Below are 8,157 nucleotides of genomic sequence, written 5' to 3' on the forward strand. Positions count from 1 at the left end.
ACAAAAATAAAAAAGCCAATATGCATGAAGTTGTCTATCATCTTTGTCGATTTATCGCTATACTTCAACAACCTATCAAATTACGTACCTACATTATACAATAAATATTAACTCTAATTTATCATATTGAGTGATAATTAGTGTGATACTGCAGACGATCTATGCTTGGCAAGAGAAAATGAAGATTGCTTTTTTCAAAAAAGAATTGGCGAAAAAAAAGGAAAAAAATAAAAAAGAGAATAGGATAGCTAGACAATAAATAGTAGCAATGCCGTGGATGGTCGCCGGCATTGTGAGTCTTAGTTCATAACTAGATGACAATATTTAGTCAATGTCCTAGCTAAAATAAAAATTTGAAAAAAAGTGATGTGGTGATCAAATTTAAAGATAAAAGATGAAAATTAACCCATGATATGATGTGCATAATGATATGCATGATGATGATGATGATGATATGTGATGTGATATGATGATCACCCATGATATGATATGCATGATGATGATGATGATGATGATATGTGACGTGATATGATGATCACCCATGATATGATATGCATGATGATATGCATGATGATAATGATGATATGTGATGTGATATGATGATCACCCATGATATGATATGCATGATGATATGCATGATGATGATGATGATGATATGTGATGTGATATGATGATCACCCATGATATGATGTGCATGATGATATGCATGATGATGATGATGATGATATGTGATGTGATATGATGATCACCCATGATATGATATGCATGATGATATGCATGGTGATGATAATGATGATGATATATGATATGAAATGTGTAGTGTGATGATGTCATGATGATGATGACATGTATGATGTAATGATGCCATGATGATAATGACATGTGTAGTGTGATGATGTCATGATGATGATGACATGTATGATACGATGATGATACACATGTATGCGTTATAAATTGATATGATGATGCATGATAGTGTGTGCATGGCTTCAAGGTAAGTAATGCTTGCAATGCATGTGTAAATTTGCATGATGTATTGAGTTGTTATTGGATTTCCCTATCTGCTGAGTGGTTGTACTCACCCCTTTGGGGACCCACATTTCAGATTAGCGGTATGCCGCTTCCCCGCCATCATGCGTGGTGTATTTTATGGTCTACCATCCGATGTAGAGGTCGAGTGTCTTTGAGATAGACTGTCCTACGTTCTCGGACTGACTTTTATTCGAGTTCGCTGTCTAGTGATGTACAACGTAGGCCTGGCTGAGGGCCCTGTTATTCAGGAGTTCATATCCGTACATGTTCGTCGGGATGGAGAGATGCGAGGGATGTTGCCGCCGCCACCACCTGATGCATCGGGTTGGGTGTGAGACCTGCGCGCGACGAGTAGGAGCTGTTTTTTTTTTTTAGGATAGTTAGCCGACACTTATGATGGGGGTTGTTGCACGTGTGATGTTGAGGGTCGTTTCTTTTTGAGGTTTAGGCTGGACGTGGCTGAGTCATAGCTTTTCCTTTTTGATGTACCGACCCAAAAGAAATCCCATCTTGAAAATATATATGTAAATAAAGTGTCGTGGCTTGTTTATAAAATTATGGTGAGTAGTGGTGTGTATTTGTATCATGGTTGGTAGGGGGAGAGACGGTGATGTTTTAATTTGCTTCCGCATAATGAGTCGCGCTGGGACCGTTTTGTTTAAAAAAAAAAATGTGTCTACGAATTAGGACACTTCTTCAAAGGAGAAAGGTAATAAGGTGTAACATTGGCGCTGGTGACGACTTGCGAAGGGTTCGGGGTGTCACACCCTATGTCCAAGCCGAGCATGGCCAACTTCCTCTGTTTGGTCCGTCTCATCGTTCTACAGATCTCGAAATCTGGCCATCCATAGCAACAAAGTTGCAGATCTAGAAGTCGACCACTATCGCTCGCAGCCATGGACGAGCCACTGTCGCTGGAGCCATGGCTGCAGATCTGGAAGTCCCGTCGCAAGCAACAATGGCTTATTATACATTTGTTTACATTTTTTTATTGTAAGAGTTATTGCTAATTATTTATTTACTTTTGATGTCATTTGCATGTATAAGTTGTCATGTAATAATAGGTATTCTCACATTTTGAGGATATTTCAAAAGTCATTATAACAAAAGCAAGAATACTAATAAATTTGGGGAAGCATAAAAATATTCATATGATTTTTTGGTAGTGACAAGTTGTGATAGCGTTAATTTCATTTTTATGTCAAATATGAGCTGTCTCAATAATAGGTTTCTCCCACATTGTTAGATAATTTCAAATACTCATCAAAATCTTCAATTAAGAGTATTAATAGATTAAGGGAAGTGTGGAAAGTCATTTTGTTTCTTTTTTTTTTTTTTTTTTTTTGCTATGACAAGTCATAGTTGCATTAATTTTATTGTAACCAAATGAAAAATACCACTCCCTTTTTTTTTGTCATTGACAACCGCTCAAATTCTCATTATTTGTGAGAGTGGGGGAAGTTTAGAAATTCTTTCTTTGAGGTCTTAACTCAATGTAATTACATTCATTACGTCATTTTCTCAATATGCCAAGTACAATGTCCCAGCTTAGGTGGATGGTTCTCTCCCAATGGACAATTTAAGCAAAATATGGAGTGGCGGTCCTCAAGAAACTCTCACTTTTGACAATTTATGGAAATTGCATATTCTAAATTGTGGGAGCCTTGACAAAGTGTTTTCGCATTGGGTGGCTACAAGTCTAACCCAACTTAAGGAACTTCAAGTGGAGTCTTGTGGGATTGAGGAAATAGTTGCTAGTGGGAATGAGACTCCACATTCCAATACTACTCAAGATCTTTTTCCAAAACTAACCTCTCTAGTGTTACACGATGTGCCAAACCTCAAGAACTTCTGCACCAACTTGCCCACTTTGAATTGGCCATTCTTGAAGGAATTGCGAGTAAGTCATTGTGATAAAGCAAACATGTTGTCTTTTGTAGCATCTATGAGCAATTGGGCTAAAAAAGATTATCACCAGGGCCTTTCTAATCAAGAAGCACACTCTTTATTTGAGAGGGTATGATTTGAGTTGCTCTCCCTTAGTTTCTATTTTATTCTTTAAAGCACTCACCGATCTCATATCCACTACATAATCAAGCCATGTTATATTGCTATAGAAAACATGATTGGCCTTACTTATTAGTTTGTTGACAACATTAAAAAAATTCTTATATCTTAAGTATACTTTTCATCTGTGGACACCCATAAGATATTTCATTACCTATAATTACAAAAATAACTATAGATTTTTTTTGAAAGCGCAATATATTCCTAATCTAGTCTAGTGGTGCTCTTTGGGGGAAATCATTGAAAATTTGACATGAGGTCCACTTGATTGTTGACATGTGTTGTGCATTTGAATTTTTCTTCTCTCTCTCTCTCTCTCTCTCTCTCTTTTTGGAATAGGAGGAACTAGCTTGCAGCTGACAGCCGCGCCGTAAACCCCCCGGTGACGCTAGCGCATGACCCACCACCACGGCGTCACGCTTAAGACCACTAGTGACCACGCTGGGATTTGAACTCATCCCCTTCGTGAGGGGGATGGAAGCACAAGCCAACGTGGCCACCACATGGGGTGGTATTTTTCTTCTCTCTTTCATCTTCTAAAATTTTTTAAAAAATCAATAAAAACAATTTTAACAAAAATACCATTAGTACCTTAATGCAATATTTTCTATTGTATTCCTTAATTGATCTCGTCTTATACATAGTCATCCTATTGTATTACTATAGATAACCTAAAACTCCTTACCTATGAGTTTGAAGACAACATAAGATATTTTATTATATCTTAAGCACACTTTTAAGTTTGTGAACCCATACGTTTTAGTAATATCATCCGTGCATCCCATTACATAAGTTTCCGAAGATGACTAATTTTAGTTGACAAGATAAGATATTTCTAATTAAAGATGAATTTGGTGAGCTTGGAGGGATCTTGACAAATTCACTCTACAAACTTAACCATACCAACCTCTATTTGAGACTTTTAAAAGCTTGAGACTTGAATGTAGGGCTCTTGAGATATAATGAACTTTAAGAAGATGGCCACCTTCCATGTGAATCATCTTAATAGGTTTACTTTTTACAGAACATGATTTATTGTTGAAACTTTGTTGAATTTACTTCTTTTGTTGTATTGGCAATTCGACAGGACTTCCCCAACTTGGAGAGACTTTTATTAGTCGATAACAATATTCAAATGATACAAGATTGAGATTTTCCAGAGGGCATCTTTGGCAAGCTAAAAACACTAACATTGGCATGCTTTCATGATGAAAAGGCCATTTTTCCTCTCAAATTCCTCCTAGAGAGATTTCAGAATCTACAAAGCCTTGGGGTCTTCTGTAACTCCTTTGAAGATATATTCCTGGATGAAGGACTTGTTGACAATGGTAAACATCCGGTGCTTGAAAGTTTAAGAGAACTTAAGTTAAACAAGCTACACAGCCTAAAGAGTGTATGGAGAGAAGGCTCTTTAGTGTTGAAAATTCTTCAAAGCATCAAGACATTTGAGGTTTGGGATTGTCCTTGTTTGACAACAATATTTCTGACCGTGACATCCTTCAAGAATCTAACGGCATTAGTGGTGAAGAATTCCTCTGGATTGGTACATCTAGTAACCACTTCAGTGGTCACAAATTTGGTGAATCTCGATTGCATGACTATTATAGGATGTGAAAGAATGAAAGAAATAGTGGCAAATGATGGAGACGAAGAAGGAAAAGTGATTTGGGATCTTGATGAGTTGACACTCCAAAATTTGCCAAACCTAGAATGCTTCTCTTCCATCCCGAGTTGCACTTTCAAGTTTCCATTCTTAAGGAGTATTGAAGTAGAAGAGTGCCCGAAGATGAAGACATTTTCTAAGGGTACACTAATCACACCGGAACTAGAAGATTTGTCACTATTTAGATACAAGTGGGATGGGAATTGGGGGGAGGGTGATGATCTCAATACAATCATACCAAAGTTATCAGCATGAAACAAATGCGCATAGAATTGGTAAAGATTCAATTGATGTCCTTTTCTCATTCATTCTTTTTTCTTTTCCTTTTTTTCGGTAGCACTGTAAAATTTTAAAACTTTTCTCTTTTTTTTTTTTTTTTTTGTAACTTTTCTAGTACTGATTACGTCCGATCAGCGCATCATCAACTCTGTCTATCGATCGATCTCGCCTCCTCCTTCGCTGAACAGCAGGAAGCAAAGCAGGGCTCTCCTTCTCCTTCTTGACACCATAGGCGTCAAACGAAGCGTCGGGAATGCCAGGACTGAGAGAAGCGAAGCTGCTGCACTTAGCGGAGCGGAGCCAAGTAGGAGAGAGAGGGAGATTCAACCAGATGGAGTCTTATCGTGGTCGTCGTTGCTGGAGAGAAGACCGTGCTCTCTCTCTCCTCCGCCCTTGAACCCAGCAAGCTCGTAAGTTCTTCCGATTTTGGTGTCTTATTGCGTGTGAATTAGTTTGAAGCAGGAAGTTGGTTTCGTAGAGACCTTCCTCAATCTTCGCCTTCTTCTTCTTCTTCTTCAGCTAGGGCTCTGTTCTTCAAACCAGCAATTTTATTGCCCCTAAATCCACATCTTCCGTGCTTTCCTCGCAAGCATTGGCGAGAAAACGCGTCAGCGTAGGACAATTCTGCGTGTTTGAGCTCTCATCAATGGAGTTGATATAAGGAGAGATTTCTTTTAAAAATCTAAAACTTGAAAATATTCAGAGAGAATTCCATGCCTTGTCAAAAATATGAGGGCGCCACTTTTACGACTTGTTCTCAATATAGTCCGAACTGCTCATCCTCATGAGAATTTCTTGCGGTTTAACGTGTCTTTGTTTCTGCTTGCATAACTCTCTTTGCCGTTGTTCTTTTCAAATTCTAGAATAATTTTTTGAAGCTCTGTTTCTTTTCTTGATTGGTTACGAGATGCTGCAAGGATTAAATTTGTTTCCAATTTATGTTAAATCTTTTTCATGACAAGTCAAACTAATGAAGTGTGGTTAACCTGCCTCTTCACGGAACCATCTCTCTCGCTGCTTCGCTTGCCATCCTCAGTTACGAGTGTTCTTCTTCTATGGGTTCGTTTTGCTCGACTCGGGGTGCCCTCATTGTCTGGCTCTTCTTTTATCTATAGAAATAGCATGGAATTAGCTTCAGTTTTCATTCAGTTCCTTTCGAAGAGTAGTTTCTGCTGACCATATTTGAATTTGATTCTTACCTATTTTGCTTCGGCATACTGCATGTCTAGTCAATGGGAGGGATTTCCCAGCGTTCATCTTTTTTGGTGGGGAATGGTTTTTGCAAAAAGAGAAGGGTGACTCTGAGCTTCTACTGTTGAAAAGGATAAAGTCGTGCTCTTAGATGTGCATCCACTACAGAAGGCTTTCATGGCCTGCGGTACTTTGTATGATAAGGTTTTGGATAGTGGATACATCTAGAGTTAGGTGGTCCTATTGGTTGATTGTTCGTCCTTTTTGAAGTCGACGCAACTATGATGGTCGTGGAAGGCATGTGCTTCATTTCATTGGCTGCGGGAGATGATGTCGATGAGAGTATAATCATGTAGAAGATGTGGATATGCACGGTGCACTTGAAGAAAAACAACCTCGACCGGTGTTTTGGTTGGGGATGTATGCACTGAAGTAGTAAAGCTTCTTGTCTTTTTCTCGCACAGCGTCTGATGTGATTGAAGAATCTGGTATGCCCTTGCACTTCTTGAATTGCACTAGATTTTGTGTGGTAAAATCACAAGGCATGTGCAATCGATGTGTGTAGAGGATTAGCGATATGCAGATGATGAAGCTGAATTTACATTTATAATTTCTTGCTATTGCAGCTAAAGCTGAATTTCTCCCTGGATTCCCTGGTATAGAGTCTGTCCTTGTGTGGCATCCCAAAATTCAAAGTCAAGTTATAAGGTGTGTAAAGCCTCTAATTAGGTAATGAAATTACGTATGGATTATGCTTTAGCCATTAGTCTCTTTTTAAGATTAGGTGATTTGTGCTTATGTTCATGAGATTTTAAATTAGATAGATTAATGATAATAATCTATGCTTGGCCATGCACCTTATGAATTAAATTCCTATAAATAAAATGTCACAAGACTTTGGCCATGTGGAAATTAGAAATTAAAAATTTATAGAAGAAATTATGAAAAGGGGAAAATTTAAATTTTATTAGGATGGGCCTTAGGCCCATTGGCCTAAGCTTTAGTGGGCCAAGCTAGTCGGCCCAATAGGAGCCCACGGAGGGGTTGTCGACCGGCCCATCGAGGCCCAAGGAGGAGTGGCAGTCGGCCACAAAAGGAGGCCCAAGAGGAGGCCCAAGCCCAAGCCCAAAAGCCCAAGCCCATTATGCATGCATTGAGACAAGTGGCACAAAGGAAGATGACATGCATTGGCTAATTAGGAGGCAAGCAATGATTACAAATGATGAGGTTTAGGGGAAATAAAAGGGAAGAAGAGAGGAGAGAGAATGGCTGGTTAGCCATTTGCCCAAAGAGAGAGAGAGAGATTGTGTGAGAGAGAGAGGGAGAGAGTGGCCGAGAGAGGAGAAGCCGAGGAGGAGTTGCCGTCGCGCCGTCCGTCCGCCGTGTGCCGCCGTGTGCTGTCGTCCGTCCGGTCTAGAGGCAAGTTGGAGTCCTCTAGCTGCTCTTGCATGTGTGTGTGCTACATGTATGTCAAATTTTGGGTGATTAGGAGAGGAAAACCGAAGCTTGGATGGCTTGTTCTTGAGTGGTGTTGCTGTTTTCGCTTGAACAGTTTGAGTCAGAATGTTGTGTGAGCTTGCACGCATGTTTAGAGTCAGATTTTGGCTTCGTCTCTTCATGAAAGTTGTAGCTAACATCTTAAACTACAACATACAAAAATTTGGTGGAAAATGATGGAGATTTGAGGGGTTAAACTCTCATCCTACGGAGACCTCAGATCTGGAAAGATTTCACTGACCTTTTGATGGATTTGTGGTTGCATGTTGATTTGTGCTAAGAATCTCTCTTCGATATCTTCATGAAAGTTATAGATAACATCTTAAAATACAACATACTAAAATTTGGTGGAAAATGATGGATATTTGAGGGGTTAAACTCTCATCCTACGGAGACCTCAGATCTGGAAAGATTTCATTGACCTTTTG

The sequence above is a fragment of the Eucalyptus grandis genome, chromosome 7, assembly GCF_016545825.1.
Source record: "Eucalyptus grandis isolate ANBG69807.140 chromosome 7, ASM1654582v1, whole genome shotgun sequence".
Taxonomy (NCBI): Eukaryota; Viridiplantae; Streptophyta; class Magnoliopsida; order Myrtales; family Myrtaceae; genus Eucalyptus; species Eucalyptus grandis.